General features: G+C 43.4%; 1 protein-coding gene across 10 annotated transcripts in view; it reads left to right on the top strand.

Annotated features, from left to right (window-relative positions):
* TRERF1 (transcriptional regulating factor 1) overlaps positions 1-20,693 on the top strand; it is a 200,113-nt gene that overhangs the window by 72,231 nt on the left and 107,189 nt on the right. For all 10 annotated transcript variants that reach the window (XM_081140330.1, XM_081140329.1, XM_081140326.1 and 7 more), the window contains exon 3: positions 8,193-8,274. The gene's annotated coding sequence lies outside the window, so the exon portion shown is untranslated. The remainder of the gene's footprint in view (positions 1-8,192; positions 8,275-20,693) is intronic.

Genomic DNA, 20,693 nt, shown 5'->3' with positions numbered 1-20,693 from the left:
AAATGTCTCTTGAGGGTCCCTGGAAGTTTGGATAGTTGACAAATGTCCTTCACATTTGGGGCTGTCAGTGTTAAGCACCATGTCCCCTGCCCCCCTTGAGTCACCCAAGGTCTCTTCGGTTGCACTGGGAGGGCCTCAGCCTGCCTCAGTGTGGTGTTGCTTAACCTCGTTTCTTTTTTCTCTGTTCCTATTTTTCCACCCACTCCTGTTACCCTCGACCCACTGGAGCCTGGAAGGGAAGAGTGAATTGTGGGGAAGCAGTTGGAAGGATGAGTAGCAGATGAAAGGTTGAGGACCCTTTGCTCGGGCCTCTCTTTGCTGGTCTTTGTAAACTTTGCTGTTGCATTTCAATGGAATTTTCTCTCTGCTGGGCCTTGGACAGGCTGGGACACGCTCCAGACATCCCAGACTCCTTTTTCGTCTCTGAATATATCACATATCCTCTGACCTCTAGGCCTTTGGACCCGTGGTTCTTGTTGTCAGGAAGACTCTCTCACCCTTCTTCATTGCCTTGTGAGACATTAGAGAGTAGTGAGGACTGTGGAGAATTCCCTAGTTTACACTCTATCTAAAGAGTTTCTTGGCTTCTGATCTACAGGTTGTGCATTTGAATGTTGCTTGGAGTAGGTGTGACTGCTTGCCTTGGTGAAGACTCAGAAAGGAAACAAGTAGGGGTGGGTGACACAGCCTGGGTAGGAACTAAGAGGCAGGGACCAGAGGAGACGCTTAGGAGAGGACAGCTGATCCATGTGGCAGAAACTCGGGGAGCAGGGGGAGGTGAAGCTGAACTGGCTTGACAGCTGTCCTAGGGCATCTTTCTACATCTATTGGCGGGGCCTGGCAGGGTCTGGCAGGGCCTGGCATCAGTTGTAAAGGTAGCCTGGGCCCTAGGCAGGGTGCAGCAGCCGCAGCTGGACTGGGGAGAAATCTTTCATTTTACTAAAAGGAGATGTTCCTACACCCCAGATTGGGACCTGCTCTGGCACCTTTGCTTCTCAATACTTTGTAGGTTTCAGATATCAGATAATGTGTTGGTTCAGGTATTAAATGATCATTATTTCTTTATTACATAAATAAAATACAATAAAGATAAACAGAGGAAAGGGAACTGAAATTAATGTCACCCATAATCCCACCACCCAAGTATCATTTACATTTAGAACTTGGGTATGGCGACCTCCCAGACGATTTTCTGTATTTACAAAGTGGAAGCAAACCATAGATGTATTTTGTGACCTGCTGTTTGTGTGTGTGTGTGTATGGTTTTTTCCCCCCCTTGAAAAAAATGCATGCTTGCCCCAAATTCAAACTGAAGGGTGTAAAGAGAACTCCCTTTGCCTCTGCCCCTCCCTCCTAATTCCATTCCTCAGAGGTTGCCCTCCTTAAAATTTTCCTGTATATCTTGATTATTGAGAAATTGAGAAGGGATAATACGTGTGGAATAACGTACTGAAATACTGGTGGTGTAACTTGTACAATATTAGCTGTCACATGGCAGTCAGGAGGAAGGTGTAGGGTGGGTTTGGTGGGACTGGGAAGTAGTTAGTGGTTAGTGAAGGGACTTTCAGAAATAGATATTGTGGAGTTAGAGAAAGGAGGAGATGGAGACTTTTGAAGCCTGGTTTTTGTTTGGATTTCTCACGTGGGGTGGTGAGGGACAGGCTGAGTAGCGGTGAGTGAGCCTGCGGGGGGGGGGGGGGGGTATGCAAATGAGCAAGAAACCTATCAGGAAGCAGTGATAGTAATCGGTAGATATTTATAAAAATACTTGCTTGACAAAACAAAAAGTCAGCAACTCTGTGTTTGTAAATGTTGGAGTTGCTTCTGGTCTTGTCTGTGACTGAGCAGTCGTGGACTGAACCTTAATTTCTTCAGATCTCAATTTTCTTATCTGCGTTAGATCAGCGGTTCTCAACCCTGGATGCACATTAAAATTACTGGGAAACTTAAAACACCAAAAACAGTGGCAGAGCCCCACTCCAGTCCACATGTATCCAAATCTCTGGGGGTGGAGCCTGGGAATTTTTTAATGCAGCCAACATTGAGACCTCTGGATTATCTTAATTGCTCATTTGAGACCTGAAATGTTAGGAGCCTATGCATTGTATTATACAGTTTTATTCCTTTCAAATACTGTGCACAGAGATATTGTAAATTTCTTACATAGCAAGAAGTCTTACTATTTTTTAAAAACTCCCCCTAATTCTCATTAGGCCAATGAGATAATGCCATCGTTCTTTCTCCAATAAGTCAGAATCATAAATGTAATCATAGAACATTAAATAATTCATTTTTGACCCAGGAGTTTAGCATGGACTTTAATTTCTTATTCCCTCATTTTGAAAAAGCTACTGACTAGAGGCCTGAGGCCACCTCTGTTTGTAAAGAAGACCCTGAAAAGTTCAGAGGGAAGACGTTACTGGAAATGCTTTTGCTAGAAGAATTGCTTATACCATAAGTTCCAAGTGAGGAGGTCCAGGTCCAGTTTGGGGAAGTTTATCAGATCTAAATTCTGCATGGAGTAGGAGGTGTTTAAAGAGACTCGGTGCTGTTTTATCTTTACCATTGAAGTTTTTGGTTTTGTGTCTTCTTAAATGAGTCATTTTTTTTAAAAGGAACCTAACTTAGGGAGGTGGGGAAACCACTGCCCGAGGTGCCGAGGGGGGGGGCGGGCAGTGAGGCTGACAGTGAGGACTGAGCTTACAATTGGGCTGTTCTCCAGGAGGGGTGGAACCAGGGACCTGTCTGCTGAAGGATCTAGATGAGTGGGACGCAGCCTGGTGGAGGTAGAACCGTAGAAGGGTATTGATGTCGTTTATCCATTCACCAAGTATTTTCTGGAACATGCCCACCAAACCTGGCCTAGTATCCAGGCTCAACCACAGGTGCTGAGAGATTCTGAACAAAGGGGAAGGAACCGCCTAGTTTTCACTCTCGTCGGGGAGATGGGACGCAAATCATGGAGGTTAGATGTGTCCACCTTTGCCTGCACGTACGAATCAGTGAACTGAAGTTATAGGCCCCATACCGGTGTGAACAGTGCACATGCAAAAGGTGTGCTGGGCAGGATTTCAGAGGAGAAAACCCTGGCCTCCTGAAGACCCCATTGTGAAGCAGCAGGTGGAGGTCGAGAGCTCTGGGGACCCCCGCAAGCCACTTCCTTTCTGTGCTGAGTTCTTCCAGCCAAAAACTGATCACACACACCTAAGTCACCCAGGGCCCTGATCACTGTTCACAGTGCTCACTGTCCCTGATGCCTGAGGAGGTAGGGGAGGGCAGGAGTGGGAGCAGCTGCCAGAGCCAGGCCTGGGAACCCAGAGCAGCTCTCTGATTCCGCCCAGTGCTTGGGGTCGGGAGCTCCCTGGCACCCAGGAAGCGCCCTGTGCACGTGGAGCATCGGCCAGGCACGCTCCTTTTATTCCACACTGACCCTCCACCCCCAAGTGCTGGTTTCTGTCTTTTCCGAGCGGTGCACAGCCTCCTGCAGTTGTGCATGCATGTTTGCTAAGTTTGTCACAAACTTCCTGTTTGGGTTTGGTCTGAGGCTCGAAGCTTTATGTATTTTGAAACTCGGGCGTTCACAGAAGTCCAGTTCTTCTCTCTTAGCGGCCGTGGGGGGGGGGGGGCTTTTGTTTTGTTTCCTTTTGCCCGCTTTTGCCATCTTTTGCAGACCTCCTGGCTGGGAAATGCTCTGTAGCTTCGGTGCTTGTTCCTGTGAGTAAGGGTTTAGAGCTGAGCGCTGAAAGCTGGAAGGAGGGAGGGAGCAACACTTGCTGGGCCCCTTGTATGATGCCAGGCACTGTGCTAGATGTTTTTATATATTTCTTGTTTTATTTAGTCCTCACATTAGCACATGCAGCCAGGCTCAGAGAGGTTAAGTGACCAGCCGAGGTTGGATAACCACTGGGTGGTGACAAGGTCAGGATTTGATCCCAGGCCCGACTCCAGAGCTCCTGCTATTTCAGCTGTGTCATGAGGCCCACACTGTGCCTTTGGTTCCACTGGTGGATGAGATCTTGATTTCTTTCTTTCTTTTTTTTAGAAATTAAAAAAAAAAAAAAAAGTCTTTATTGATTTTAGAGAGATGAAGGGAAAGGGGGAGAGAGAGATAGAAACATCAGTGATGAGAGAGTCATTGATCCGCTGCCTCCTGCATGCCCCCTACTGGGGATAGGGCCCGCAACCCGGGCATGTGCCCTGATTGGGCATTAAATCACGATCTCCTGGATCATAGGTTGATGCTCAACTGCTGAGCCATGCTGACTGGGCGAGATCTTGATTTCTTTTTCTATTTTATTTTATTTTTGTTTAAAATATTACAGATGTCCCTTTTTCTTCCCTCTGACCCATTCCACCCCGTCCCATCCCCCTTCCCAGTCCCTCTCCCCACCATTGTCCGTGTCCTTGGGTTGTGCATATATGCATATAAATTCTTTGATTAACAAGATCTTGATTGCTTATTGGATATCTTTGCAGACAGCATCACCTTGACTCCCAGACTCTACTGTTCAGGTGCTGCCCATTCTATCTGTGTGGGGTGTAATTTGATGGCCCTTGAGGGCTTTGCTGTCTTTCCCTTTTCCCAGCCACCCTCCCCCTGCGGCCCCGGGAATCCCAGAATTGTTGTGTGGTCCGTGCTGACAATCAGAGTGGGTTAAGGCCAATTCCCAATTCCCCAGAAATGGAGTATTGTTTTTTTCTACTCCTGGGCGCCCAGCACTGACCATTCTGCTGGTCACCACGCCTCCCCTCAGCCAGATTGCTGACGTTTCAAGCTCTTTCCTGGAAGAGGGAAGAAGACAGGATCTCCATCTATGTCCATGAAAGTGTGTGAAGGGGTAGCTAAAGAATACCAAGACCTGGGTGTTAGGGGAGGAAGAGGAGGGAAGAGCTAAATCCAGCCACCGTCCTCCTTACTGGGAGAGCTGTGACAGGGCGCCAGGCTCAGTGCTCCTGCGAAGAGGACAGGTATGCTTCCAAAAGCTTCAAGGCCACGCGTCCCTTCCTCTCTCATCCCAGGTCTCTTCTATTTTCTGAAAAACTTCTAGAAGTACATCAACTGAACTTCATCAGAATTGTTCTGTGGATCAAGTAACATTTACCCTGTGATGAGCAGTGGGCAATTCCAAGAGTTTCCAACACAGGTTATTAATTGCCCTCAAGGGGTGTGTAGTCTATACGGGCAAATGGAACACTTGCCAAGAGAAGCTAAATGCTAAATGCAGTGGGCACAGAAGAGCAGGGAAGAGCTCAGCTGGCTGGCTGATGCTGCTCAGTGGTCGGCAGGAGAGCAGGGTGTCGGGTGGAGTGCGCCCGGGGCGGGGGGGGGGGGGGCGATGTGGAGGGGAGGGATGTACCGGGTGGGGTGGAGGGAGGGTGCTTATGGAAGACAAGATTGAAGAAGGGGAGGTACATTGTTTATGAAGGATCCCAAGGGATGGCTGAAGAGTCTGAAATTTTAACATGTTGGGGAGCCACCAAAGCCCGTCAAATAGGGCGGGGATAGGTGAGAACAGCGCTGGAAGAAAGTTCGTCTGGGTGTGTGCCCTGTGAATGGGGGTGCAGGGAAGGGAGTTTCATGTTGAATTTTAGGAATGAAATGTTGAGGACTTGGACTCTGGTGGTGACATGAATGTAGAAAAGAAGATGGAGAGATGGGAGGTTTCATATCCCAGCTCTGTCACTAGCTATCCGTGTATCCTTGAGCGGGTTACTTAATCTCTTGGACCTCAGTTTCATCATCTGTAAATGGAAGCTAAAAACACTTTGCAGGACTATTGCGTGAGGATTTTAACTTGTGTTGCACCCTGCACGTAGTAGGTGCTCAGCCAAAAAAGAGCCCTCTCATAGAGTAAGAGGCACGGTTTGTGACTGACCGGGAGGAATGAGAGGAGTGGAGAAGGGGGCCTCCAAGGGCCTCAGTGAGTTGGATCTGGGAGCTTGGGAAGAGGGTGCAGCCTTGACAGAAATGGATGGAGCTATTTGGGGTCCCCGAATTCAGTCCTAGGAGGTCTCTCCTCCTAAACCCAGGCTGCCAAGGGCCTGTCCCTGGAACGACAGAGCCGTGGGAATGGTGCCTCTAGGAAAAAATGGCCTCTAGCTTCAGCTGGGCCCTCGGTGGTACTGACTGGCAGCCAGCTCTCTTTCCCATCAGGGCATCAGGGTTGGCACTGGGTGAGGTGAGTGAGGCACTCAGGGCACAAAATTTAAGGAGACACTCAGTTTCAGGGCCAACCCTGCCCTTGCACGATTCGCCCACAGCAGGGAGCCCGCTCGGGTTCCTGCCTCCCCTCCTGGAGGTTATTGGTGTCTGGGCTCATCCCAGCCTGTGTTCCTTCCACTCAGAGAAGGACACGTTCCCTCTCCCTGGCCAGAGAACCTCCTTCCAGTACATGGCCCCTCTGTCTCCTGTAGCTCCTGGGACCTCACCCCTTTCAGTCATTCAGCACTAAACTCTTTCCTCAAACTTCCAGCCCCCTCTATTTCCATCCCCTCTTCCTCCACTCACAGACAGGAAAAGTCTGGGAAGCACCTGCCCTCAGGCTTTGCTCCTTCGCTGCCAGGGCCCACTCAGAGGGCTCTGCCCGTGGGAGGGGTGCCTGGAATGGGGGAGGGACCTGGTGGATTTGCTGCAGAAGGCTCCCGCCTTCCCCAGGAACTGCCCTCTCTGAGGTCACCTGTGGCTTCCATGTTACCACACCCAACGGACACTTCAGTCCTTATCTTTCTGGACTCTTTGCTACTTTTGACACTGTGGACAACTTCCTCCTTTTGGTAACTCTCTTTTCTCTTGTCTTCTTTCATTCCACAAATAAAACTTTCAACAACTATTACTTGAGCAACTACTATGTGCTGGGCTCTGGAGCATACCATAAGATGATGTCCTTACTCTCGGAGGTTATAGTCTAGTGTGAGAGGAGGGATAAAAATAGGAACAAACGTCAGGTAGTGATAAAGCTACAGAGGAAAATGTAACAGAGCAGGGGGTAGAAAGAGTGCAATGGTGGCTGCAGAGGGCCTCACTGAGAAAGTGACATTTGAGCAGAAACCTGGAGGAAGGAAAGGTAACTTAGTAGAAGAGTGTTCAGGTAGCGGGGGGGGGGGGGGGGAAGCACGTGCAAAGGCCCTGAGGCAGGGGCCTGCTTGGGATGTTTGAGGAAGCCATTGTGGCTGGAGGAAATTGAGAAGGAACAGAGGTGGAGGAGAAGAGTTCAGGGAAGAGGCTGGGTCAGGACATGTGCGCCTTGTAGGTAATGTCAAGGACTTTGTCTTTTGCTTTGAGAAAGATGAAACACTACAGGAGTGTTTTTAGTAGAAGAGTGATTTTTAAATAACCACTTAGCTGCTGGGGGGGAGCATGGTGTAACAGTTTGCTAGGGCGACAATAACTATATCACAAACGGACAGCTTAAAACAGAAATTTATTGTCTTACAGGTCTGGAGGTTAGAAGTCTGAGGTCAGGGTGTTGCCAGGGTCACACTCCCTCTGAGGGTGCCAGGGAAGGACCTGGTCCAGGCCTCTCTTGTAGCTTCTGGTAGCTCGTTGGCTTGTGGCAGCACAGTGCCAGTCTTCACATGATGCTGTCATGTGTGGGTGTCTGTGTCCAGATTTCTCCTTTTTATAAATTATTTTGGAGCAGGGACTCACCCCATTCCAGTATGACCTCATCTTCACAGCTTATTGCATCGGCAACGACCCTGTTTCCAAATAAGGTCATATTCTGGGGTACCGGCTATTAGGACTTCAACAAAGGGATTTGGGGAAGACACAATTCAACCTATTGCACAATTTAGCACACATCGTAAATGGATTGTAGAAAGGTGAGGGTGCGCGTAGGGAGCCCCATTAGGAGATCACTGCAATAACCTGGTGAGAGAAGCCACTGGCTTGGATCAGAGTGGTAGCCATGGAGGTGGTGAGATGTGGTGAGAGTCTGGATCTGTTTTGAAGATAAAGGTGACATCATTTGCTGATGGCTTGGACATGGGGTGTGAGGGAAAGAGGGGAAGTCACAATGAATTTTGGGTTTGGGGCATGAGCAACTACAAGAGTGGAGTTGGGTGTCTTTCTCTTTGAACTATTGGGTTTTCAGAGCTCTGTCCTTGGCTGCTTCTGGTCTCCCTGATTGATAGGACCCGTTCCCATGTTGAAGCTGTGTATCCTGAATGTGCTGTTTGGGTCACTCCCACAGGCCCTGGCTCCGGAGGATGCTGAAGGAGGAAGACATGAAAGCAGGACAGCCCTGAAAGACTGAGCCTCTCATCCCGAAACAGGTAGCTTCTCTGAAATTCTTGGTGTCTGAATGGTTTGTAAAGGGTTCATAAGATCATTTCTTTGACCCCTGTGTTGTGTGGAAAATGCCCCAAGAAGGAGAGGAGGGCTCCTCTGTGCCTGGACATCCATAGATTTCTGGAAAACTTTGCCTGGGAAATGATCAGAGATTGTGGAGTCACATGTTGGAATTTAGCATCACTTGGAATGGGGCCAAGGGCATCCTGTCCTGTCTCTCTTGCCTTTGCAGAGTTGTCTTGAGTAGTAAAGGATGTTCACAAATGCTAACTCTAGAAGTGTTAAAAGGGAATTAGATGTCTCTGGACAATGGTAGTACAGAAGCCGCTCTGAGAAACTCCACGGAGCCCGTCAGAGGCGGATTCCTGGACCACGAGCCTTTGTGCTGGCTCTGGGGCATTTCTAGCGTTTTTATCAGTTCTGGCCTTGTGTTCTCTTCCAGGCTCAGTTTGTCCATCTAGAAAATGGATACATAGCTGTGATTCCTCTGCCCAGTTCCACACAGAAGCTGTCTGAAGGCTCAATACTTTTGTGTATAAACAGATTTTTTTTTTTAGGTTAAAACCCTGGTCTAGCAAGAGATGGCTGTTTTCCACAAGTTTTCATTGACAGTGGGCAAGGAGCTTAGTGGTGTCTAATTGGATTCTCTTGATGTGGGGGGGCGGGGGGCTTCTCAGCAAGTGCCACACTTCTCTCTTATGTGAGACTCCGAGTTGATTGCTTCTGTTTCTTTTGTGTTGTGGCTGATTTTGATTTAACTTTTAATCCATGTGTCTGGGGTTCCAGTAGGAGACAGATGGTTCACTCAGGGGGAGAACTAAGAGACTCTGCTGATGGGACTGTGTACAGTGGCTGGGGCAGGAGAAACCAGCACCGATACCGAAGCATCTCAGGGATTGATGTCAGGAGCTGTTCCCATGCCCAGGCCTGAGAAGAAGAGGGCGGGACTGGTTATGGGAACTGGGAAGAGAAGCCATATGGAAAGGCTCTCTCTGGTAGCAGGATGCAGTCAGCCTACACCAAAGTGGCTGGGAAAGAGCCAAGAGAATAAATATCCTTATTGAACTCCCCTTAGTTCTCCTGATGGTGCCTCTCATAAGCATACCGGCCAGAAGCCTGAAGGCAGGGTCCATGCGATACTGTCCACAGAGATCAGAACCTCGGGGGGCACAGAGCTGAGGGGGAAGGGTGGAGGAATGGAAATGGAGGTGCAATTGGAAGATATCTGACCCAGCAAGAGGTGCAGATTGCTTGGATTATATTATAAAGGAGGTTTCTACTTTAGAACTGAAACCATTGTCTGTGAGAGCCAGAAGGAACAACAGAAATCCTCTAGTCAAACTTAGACCTTTTTATAGTTGGAAAGACCCAGGGAAGTCAAGCGATTTGCCCAAGACCATTCATTACTTCATGAAAGTGTTTCTTGAAAGCCCATTACATTTTCTTGAGAAGAAATCAGTTTGGAAACAGTGTAAAGCAAAATCCGAGCAAGTGCTAGGAAGAAGCTATGCATTAGTGCTTATTTCTTATTTGTCAGTTCGGATTCTTTGGGGTTGTGACTATCAGAACACCACACCCAGAGGGGTTCCCACAGCACAGGGAACTAATTAATCAGCTCCTGGAGTGGACTGCAGGGTGGGTGTGCAACAGCTCAGCATGCCATCAACCGGCCAGTTTCTGTGTCTCTGCTCGCTCTTCCACCGTGTCAATTCATCCTCAGGTTGGCTTCTGTCACAGAGGCAGAATGGCTGCGCAAGTTCTTGGGCTCCTTGACGCACATCCCTGTGACCAGAAGAAACATTACTCTGAGTAACTCTTTTTTTTTTTTTTAAATATATCTTTATTGATTTGAGAGAGAGGAAAGGAGAGGGAGAGAGAGAGACAGAAACATCAATGATGAGAGAGTCATTGATCGAGCCCAGGACCTGGGCATGTGCCCTGACGGGGAATCGAACCCCGATCGCCTGGATCCTAGGTCGACTCTTAGTAACTCTTTAAAAAGACTGAGAACTTATCTAGTCCAGAAATCCCTCCCCTGTCAACCAATCCTGGCACTTCATTGGCCTGAATTGAGTCTTGTGCTTATTCCTTAGCCAATCCCAATGGCCAGGCAAATGCCCTGTGTTGATTGGCGGGGCTGGGAGATTTGTCTTCTGATTGGCCAATCCCTCCACTGAGGGGAGTGTGTCAGCTTCCCAAGGAGCAGGGGGCCCACAGGTAAGCAGAGCTCTGGGCTCTGCCCAGGGAGGAGCATGGGTTCTGGGAGAGGGGCAGCTGGCGTTGTCTATATTGTATCATCTGTAGAAATTTTACTAATTTGGATTAATTGTTGGGGGTAGTAGTGAAAAGAAACCCGCTCTTAGCTAGCAAAAGTCTGAATTTTAAAGTGTTTGAACACAGTGTGGTTTCAGATGAACTCCCAACTCTTGCTGTTGGAATGCTTGCGATTAGCTTCTGCTTTTCAGTATGTCTTAAAACCTAGGACTTTCTGGGAGGTTCAACATGCCTCCTGCATTTGTTTAATTTCTAATTTGCTTATTCAACCTTTTTATAGCCAGGGTAAACACTGAACTCAAATTTGAGGTCAGTGGAGATTAAGTTATAGTCACGGCTCCTCATTTATAACCTCATCTGTAAAGTGGGAATAAGACTAGCACCTACTTTATAGGCTCATTGTAAGGATTAACTGAGGTAATTTAAGTAACGAGCCCAGTGGCCCAGTGGCTGGCCCAATAAATGTTACCTTTATTAGCGTCATATATCTCCAAATATTGTCACATGTATGTGTTTAGTGCATATTTAATCTGGGAAGTTAACTCACTTCACAAGAAATATATTATCTGTTACTGATTAGCTCTGTTAGAGACAAAGTAAATAAAGGTATTAAAAAATTTAGTGTTTATGGATTTTTTTTTTTAACTGAAGTCGGATTTTTTTGAGAATTTATTTTGGGGCAAACCTCAAAAAAGAAAATTTTAGATAGCATACAGTTAAGTTAAAGGTAGGTATAGAATCCCTGGAAAAATAGGGATTTTTCATTTTACTCTAAAATATTAACATATTCTTAATTGAAAAATCTTTTAAACAGTTGATGGCCTGTCGTGACCTATCCCCGCTGATTTTCTTGCCTTTGTTCTCAGTTTGGAGATCTGGAGGGGCTTTGGTTTCCTAAAGCAGCCGCACAGTTGGGCTTTTCTGAGTGGATGGATTTTAGGACCACCTGGATTGGGGGAGATGCTGCCACGGCCAGAAGCTAGTCTTGCGCATTTATTTCAGTAGAATTTCAGCTGACAAAATACTGTGACTCCTTCTCTAGAGCCTTTGGCACCATAAGGCTGACCTCTCAGAATCCCAGAAGGGTGTAGTGTCTTGATTTGGGGCTCCCTGATTAGCGATGGGGAGAGCACAGGTTGTTACCGAACCCCCAACTTTATTACCTGTGTTCCAAAACCAGGCGGAGCTGGCTTTGTGGGTCGGGGTAGATAAGGTGCAGCGAGGGGCCTGGGGATAGAGGAAAAAGTTCTAGAGCAACTAGGAGCTTATAGACCACAGGTTTATAGACCATAAAAATTTTCAACCCCCCTCTCCCCCCAGTACTGATTAAAATTAGACTTTAAATTTTCTGTAGGTTGGTTGTTGCCCTGAGGCTGGTCACCATTGTGATAACTAGATGAGAACAAGTGATAACTAATCGACCCACCCTGAATTTCATGGTTCAGAGGGTGCTCTAGGCAAATGGTTCTCACACTTAGATCACCTGGGCCAAGAAACTACCGAAATAAAAAGATTTGCAAGGTTGGCTTAGGGCTACCAATTTTTTATTTTTCTAAGCAATGATGTTTTAAAAAATCTAACATCTGTCACTATAATTTCATAATAGAAAGGACTATCTTGATGCTAAAATAGAAGGAAGGAGAACTTTAAAAATATAACATGAATCTTTACATTGACAACAGTCAGCTTTAGGAAGAATTTCCTATATTGTTCTTATTTTTCTGGCAACACCTGTGAAACTACATCAAGGATGGGTGCTGCCTGCCATCTCCCCATAGCAAGTATCGGGGAGATAAGTTATCTACTTAATGTGCAACTGTGGGGGAGGGGGAGAATAAAGCCCCTCTTGGAGCACAAGAATCCTCTAAAGTCACATCTTTATTTGATTTAGAGGGATGGGAGGAACTCACTTGAACACAAGTCTTGATAAATCCAATTCATTTTGTAAGTAAGGAACTGTTTACTCTCATTAGAATTGTTAGTTTAATTTTCCACCAGTAGGAAGAAAATCTTGCAATACCTAAATTATTCAAATTTAAAAGTATATCAACACCCGGGTGGACACGGCACAGTGGTTGAGCATTGATCTAGGATCCAGGAGATGGCGATTCGACTCCTTGTCAGGGCACATGCCCGGTTGGGGGCTCGATCCCCAGTTGGGGACATGCAGGAGGCACCTGATCAATGACTCTCTCATCATTGATGTGTCTATCTCTCTCTCTCCCTGTCCCTTCCTCTCTCTGAAATCAAGAAAGATATATTTAAAATAAATAAATTAAAATAAAAGGTTTATCAACAGTTTTTCTTTTTCCACATTTTAAACCTAAAAAAAGAAATATCTGTTCAGTTTGATTTGGCTTTCACTTGTGTGGTTTGCCTCTGTGAGTGGGAAAGTGCAGGCAGTCGTGTGCGTGTGTGTATGTGTGTGTGTGTGTGTGCGCGCACACACACACACACACACACACTTAGTTTGGTCTGAAAAGTCCCAGAGAGAAAAGGGTGTTTTTGAGAAAAGCATTGTGACATCAGTCAGTTGCTAGTAAGTGTTAGTACTTGTAGCAACAATTGCATCTTGGAACTGCCAAAAAAATATGACTTTTTAAGATGCCTTTTGGAGTCATTAAAAAACCCCAAACATCCAAAACAGTAATAAAAATGTTCCTTACTCTGCTTCACTTCACATGCCTGCTTGGCTTTGCCACAAACAGGTCTTGCCTTCCAGCCGGGGATTAAGCTTCTGTGCGAGGCCTTGACTGGTGCGAAAGCTACGTCCCTGCCCTGGGAGAGGGGAGGAAAAGCCTGCTTCGTGCCTGTGGGAAATGCTGGGTGCAGGCGTGGAGTCCCGGAGCCTAAGAGGGCTCTGAGGTCCCTGCCTTCCTGCCAGGTTACCCTAATGCTCATCACCTTCACCGTCCTAATCCTGAGTTTTCATTGAGCTCCTACATTTTATGGATTCTCCGTGAATAAGACATGAACTAGGACACGTCTTTCCCAAGAAAACGCAGGCTGTTCTGTGGCCCACTGACACCTACAGTTATCGCCCTGTTCACAGCTTCGTTCTTGGGCATGGTGTCCTGTTTATAGTCTCACATATGCTCATGTGGCACTTGCATGTTCTAGTGGACACTCCATCTTAATTTATTGAGACTCCTTACGCCTTGTATCTCACTCTAGAGCAGGCTTGGAGATCTGCAGAGGGATAGCTTAGCACTCTTTTCGACAGACATTGCCACCACCCCTTAGTCAGCTCGGGCCGCTGTAACAAACACCATAGTCTGGGTGGCTTAGACAAGATACATTATTTCTCACAGTTTGGGGGCCAGGAAGCCTGAGATCACGGTGCAGGCAAGGGAGGTTTCATTCTGAGACCCCCTCTCTTGGCTTACAGGCGGCGGCCTTCTTGCCCTGTGCTCACTTCGCCTCTCCGTGCTGGGCTCTGGAGAGAGAGAGAAAGCCCCAGTGTTTTTCTCTTCTTCTAAGGGTCCTAATCCCATTATGGGTGCTCCACCCTCAGGACTCATCTTAACCTAACTAACTCCCAGAGCGGGGCTAGGACCTCAACCTGAGAATTTGGGGGAGTGGGTGGGACACCAACACTCAGTCCATAGCATTCTGAGTATTTATTTGTGGCCCCTCTAAGTGCTCACAGTGCCGTTAGTCCGGAGCCCTGCAGTAAGTAGAGAAGCCTTGGGAGCCACAAGCTTGTGTCGCTGTGGAAGAGGGACAGTGTCCTGCACCTGGAGATGGCTCGGTGCTGGACCGAAAGTCGGAAGACCTTAACCACAGAACTAGAGGTAACCTGTGGTAGACTGATGATCTGCTTATCTTCGAAGATCTTAGTTTCCTAGTTCCTTATGTCAGTGATAAGTTGTGGTTGCTAAGCGTGGTCAGCCTCAACACAGTTTGGATGGTTCAGTATTCATGATTTCCTGACCACCTCCTATAGGCTCCTTTATGGGCAGCTGGAAAGGAGGTTCTCAGAACCAAAGCCTGAGGAAAATGGTGCATTTTTTAGCATTTTATTATCTTAGACATTCACTCCCTTTTCATGGGGGAAAGAAAGGCATTAAATTATAATAAAACTGCCCCCTGTTCCATTAGAGATCAATATCTTACAGTGTCATTTTAAATGTATATAAACATGGTAATGTCTGCATGGACACAGGCACGCGTGCACAGACGCAAGCACACACACACACACACACACACACACCTATGCCAGGTGGAATATTTTAAAATATAAAAAGGCCTTTGAAAGTTCTTTTAAACTTTCAAGGAACAGATCATTCCTGTGTTGTGGAAACCATTCCAGGATTTATAAAAATGATAGAAAACTTCCAGATCCTCTGTTAAGCAAACATGACCCTGATAACAAATTTGGCAAGCCCCCGAAGGGAGGCTGTGTGCCAGTCTTGCTTAGAAATGTAAACGTTTTAGATAAAATTCTAGTGAGTAGATTTCAGCAACAGAGTATGGGAATGTTTCATCTTACCCAAGTAGGTTATGTTCCTGGAATGCAGGATTGGCTTCATATGCATATATTTTCATAGGATTCACATAAATAGTTTAAGTAGAATTATATAATAATTTATTAATTCCAAAAGTATATTCATTCAATTCAACTTCTAGTTTTTACAAACTACTTAAAAAGGGATATATAAAGTCACCATTCCTTAATGTGTGATAGGGAAGACTGAGTTCATACATTCACTGGCATTATACTTATTGGGGCCTCAAAGAAGGCGTCATTGGATATGATTGAGATAAAAACAAAAAGCCAATGCAGAAAGTTACAAAATAGTACCTTGAAGAATAAATGCTATAAAGGAAGGGTAAAATTATCATTAACTACAGAGTACTTAGTTGTAGGCCAACGAGATGGAAAGAATTTAACTAAAAACCCTGTTTTTAGATGGTGAGATTAAAATGAAAGATTTGGATGTTTCTGAAATTAGGTCATGAGTCTAACGCCCTTTCTCCCAAAGTCCCATCAGGATTTTTAAAATTTCACAAGATAGTTCGAAGACTATTTGGAAAAATGAGTAGATGAGAATCTTAAGGGGGATTCTGAAAATAGTTTTAGGGGAAGGGAGTTAGATTTATTGGATATTAAAATATATAGCATGACCAGATATTAAAATGCATTGTGAAGCCTTTGTAATTAAAATATTGTGGCGCTGGCATTAGAGGAGGGAGTGGGTAAGTGAACTAGGGTAGTTCAGAAATAGACCCTCGCATAAATAATTTAATAAATTACAAAGGCATCATCACAAATCAGCAAGGAAGGAAAATTATTCAATAAATAATTTTGATGCCTAGTTAGCCATTTGGAAAAAATCATTCTGACTTCCCCAAAATGAATTATAGATGGATTAAACAATTAAGTGCAAAATGTGGAGGCATAGGAAATCTATAGAATTGAATATTGCTTAGAAACAAACACATTCAAAAATGAAAAGAATAGTTGAACTACAGGAAAATCAAAGATTTCTTCATATGGAAAACAAACGGAAACAATAAATAGGAAGATTTGCAGTAACTCGACAGAATTAACATTTTTATTATGTGAAATTATCAAACAAATTAAAAAGAAAGGTACTAAAATCTTGGTAGAACACCTGAATAGATGACTAAATACAACACTAAACAAATACATGGAAAATGTTCAATTTCTTAGGAGATACATAGAATAAAACAGCAGTAGAATACTATTTTAATATATTAGCCAAAATGTATATTTTAGTGATTATCCTCAGTCCTGGTGATATTACAATACTGTGAAACAATTTTACAGTGTATTAAAGAGCCATATTATTCATTTATACATTTGGATCCAGTAATACCACTTCTGTGGACCATCTTCCCACATTCTCCCATGAAGGAAATAATACAAAATATTTAATAAGCTATTTAGACAAAGATGCTCCCCGATGCATTATTTACAGAGCAAACACACATACAAATACAATTAATATCCAACAGTTGGGTAACTATAAAATGAAATAGTCTCTCAGCATAATACTCTACTATAATTGTTAATTATTTTGAAGATATGTAGCAATGTGATAAGATATTTACAATATACTTTTATGTGAAGAAATTGCAATATAAATTGTGGCATAGTTTCACAGTGGAATAGAGCTGTATAGCTGTACTGTTCAAATGAATGAACCATGGCTGCATTTGACAACCCAGAAGAACCTCAGGAATTACAGCGTTAAATAAAAAAAAGCAAGTTGCAGAATAGCTACAGTGTGATTCCAGTTACATAAAGTTCAGATGCATGCAGAACTAACGGTGCAGTGTTTGACATGCATGTGCATGTGGCAAGACTTACGAGACCAAGTGAGCACAGATAGCACTTCAGGACAGTGGTGAGAACAGAAGGTAGGATGAGGGAGGGGCCCATGGGGGCGACCCAGGGCATTGGTCGGTCAAGTTCTTTCCCTTAAGCTGAGACATAGACATCCGTATATAATATTGCTTTTTTTTTTTTTTTAATATATCTTTATTGATTTCAGGGAGAGGAAAGGAGAGGGAGAGAGAGAGCTAGAAACATCAATGATGAGAGAGGCATTGATTGGCTGCAGCCCGCAACCCGGGCATGTGCCCCGACCGGGAATCGAACCCTGATCGCCTGGATCATAGGTCGACACTCAACCGTTGAGCCACGCCCGGCCTGGCTAATATTGCTATTTTTTATACCCTTAACATAAACTATAAATTGTTTTAAATGTTTTTATGTTAACTAAAGGGATATTAAAACCCATTATTTCACTGATTACAATTAGACACAAAATGTGTATCCCTAATAAAGATGGTAAGGAAGTGTGTATACAGGTAACATTGACTGTTCTAGAGGGGTGACATTATGGTGATTTGTTCTTTCGTTTTCTCTCATTTCCAGTTTTTCAATTATGTGCTCACACTATATCTTTTAAAAAGAAGGAAAAGAAAGGAATATTAAAGACAACTGCAATCATAGGACGACATGAGAGGCCAGTGGGGGGGGCTTTGCTTCAGAGGGTGGTGGCCTTCACCATGAGGCGGAAGGGGAGGTGCACTTAAAGTGTCAAGGAATGTGTTTGGAAAAACAAATCAGCCCCTGAATTGTCACTTGAGCGTTTCTCTTGTGTGAGAAAGCGCTGACCTAACCTGTAGTCTCAAGAACTTTTGGACACCGAGTTGAGTTTTAATGAATTGCTGAAATGGATGAGTTAGCAAGGTCAGCATTTCTTTGGGTTCCTTTAAAAACATTTTTTTTAGCTTTATTTTGTCTGCTTATAAAAATAATAAAATTGATTTGAAAAATTCTTACAGAAAAATAATAGGCCCTGAAGTTAGATAGTAGAAGTAAATCTTAGCTGAAAGGAAGTACAGGGAATAGAGGGGCATTTGAAACGGGACCAAGGGGATACAGTCAGGAAATGCTTGGGACGTGTGACCCACGTGTTCAGCAAGTTAAATGGCATGGGAAAGGGGGAGGACACCATGTAATACATTCAGAAAGACTTAAGAGACATAACCAATGCAAATGTAAATCTTGTTTGGGTCTTGATTTAAACAAGCCAACTATAAAAAGGCATTATGGGATAATTGGGGAAATTGGGACACTAGACATTTGATATTGAGAAATTGTTCGTTTTTAGGTGCGATATTGTTTTCAATGATTATATTTTATTTTATTTTTTAAATTTAATGATTATATTTTAAAGATACATGCTAAAGTCTTTATGGGCAAACGAAACATCAGATATTTACCTTAAAATAATCTAGTAGAGAGTTCGAGTATTTAAACATAAAAGAATCCTTAATGGATTGGATGAATGATATATCCAGAATTTATGTTAAAATAACCCAGAGGTATGGGACGTAGAGGGGTACAGAGGAAACAAGGTCAGCCATGTATGGTAATTACAGCTCTTCAGTGGGCACATACAGGGTGTCCAAAAAATGTATCCACACTTTAACAACTGATAGCTGTAGATTCTATTCCATTTTGAAAATGAACTGTATTGCCCGGATGGCATGGGTCAGTGGTTGAGCGTCGGCCTTTGAACTAGGAGGTCACGGTTTGATTCCTGGTCAGGGCACGTGACTGACTGGGTTTCAGGCTTGATCTCTCTCATCATTGCTGTTTCTCTCTCTCTCCCTCTCTCTTTCTCTCTCTGAAATCAATAAAAAAGTAAAATGAAGTGTATTTTAATAAATACTGCCTTCAAAGCGTGTATATATTTTTGGAGGGCACCCTGTATATTTTTGGTACTTTTGTGTTATGTTTGGAATTTTTCATAACAAAACAAAAAATAAAATAAAAGTAATATATGTTTATAGTTGAAAATGTATAAAATATAGAAAAGTATCAAGAAGGAAATGAAAGTCATTCATAATACCAACCCACTAGAGATAACTACTATCAACATTTTGATAAAACTCTCTCTTTACTTTTTCCTTCTGTATTTACAACATATAGTCTTATTCATATACATTGTTAAACAATTAAGAAATACTGTCTGTATTGTTTTGTACCCTGCCTTTTTATATTGTGGGCACTATTGTGCTTAAGTACATTTAGATTGTCATCATAATTTAAAATTATGACTGTATATTATTCTAGTATGTGGATATACACACAGATGCTATACTTTATCTTTCTTACCAGTCTCTTATAGATGGCTATCTAAGTTGTTTCATTTTTTTTTCTATTCAAACAATTTTCTGCACGCTTGTTTCATTTCTTTTGAAAAATATGTAGAATATCAAATGGTTTTTAAGGCTTCTTTTCCCTATCATGCCGAACTTCTTGTTGGAAATGTGATACCATTTTGATCTCCTTCCTGCAGCGTATATAATTACCCAATTTGTCATAATCTCAACAACATTGGATACTATAGTCACAGTGTTTTAAATCTTGGCCAATCTGAAAGAGAGGTAAAGAATATCTTACTTTAATTTGCATTTTTTATTAGTGAGTTTAAAAATCTTTTCATAAGTGTATAAGTTATTATTTTATGACTAGGTGTTCATATATTTTCCCCCAATTTTCGTATTTGTCTCTCACTTATTGATTCATATCCTTTAATTTACATATTAAAGGATACTAATATTTCATATATTGTATAAACTGCAAAAGTTTCCCCTGCTTTGTTGTTTAACCTTAGGTCATTTGTGAAAGAGTTATTTGTCTGGAACTGTGTTAGTTTTTTAAAGATAATGAATCTAGATTTCCCCCTCCTTTAAGTCTGTGTAATTCTCAACATTTTTATTTTTGTAACCTTGTTCATTATTTTACTAAGAAATTTCATTATATAGCATTGCCCTCTAAAGTTTACTTTTTTATTTTATTATTTTTAATTTTTTACAAGTTTAAAATTTTTTTATTATAGAAGACTGCACTGGTATATGATAGAAGTCATTTAGCAAGTACTTATAAAAACATGTTGGTAATAAGTACTATTTAAAAGCTCAAGAGAAGAAAGTACAATATATCTAAAAATGGGAAGGGGATATGCTCCTGAGTTCCCTTTTGATTATAATGTTCTCTTTAAAAATTCATTTATTTAATTTTTAATTTTTAAAAAATTTATCTTTATCGTTGAAAATATTACAGATATCCCTTTGCCCCATTGACTCCCTCCACCCGCCCCCACTCCCTGCCCCAGGCCTTCACCACACTATTGTCGGTGTCCATAGGTTATGCATATGTGGCACATAAATTCTTTGGTTAATCTCTCCCCACCCATCCACCCACCCCCACCTTCCCTCTGACATTCGTCAGTCTGTTCCCTGCTTCTGTATCGCTGATTCTGTTTTGCCTCATCAGTTTATTATATTCTTTAGATGCCACATATGAGGTCATGTGATATCTGCCTGGTTATCAAATAAGACATGTTTGTAGTAGGAAAGAATACATTTAAAAATTTTACCTGTAACTTGACTATCTTGCAGTGCATTGGATAAAATTTGGTAGTTTTCCCAGTAATTTTTCTATATGTGTCTATGAGTTAGAGTAACACTTGCCGAAGAAATAACTAAAACCTCAAATCATAACTTAACACAGTACTAAGTCCACCATTGGTACTCCTGATCAACAGTCCTCCAGGGAATGACTCAGTGGCCCAGGCTCCTT

This window comes from Miniopterus schreibersii (assembly GCF_964146895.1).
Source record: "Miniopterus schreibersii genome assembly, chromosome: 6".
Taxonomy (NCBI): Eukaryota; Metazoa; Chordata; class Mammalia; order Chiroptera; family Miniopteridae; genus Miniopterus; species Miniopterus schreibersii.
The sequence above is the reverse complement of the archived record's forward strand: the minus strand, read 5'-3'. Positions and strand labels throughout refer to the sequence as shown.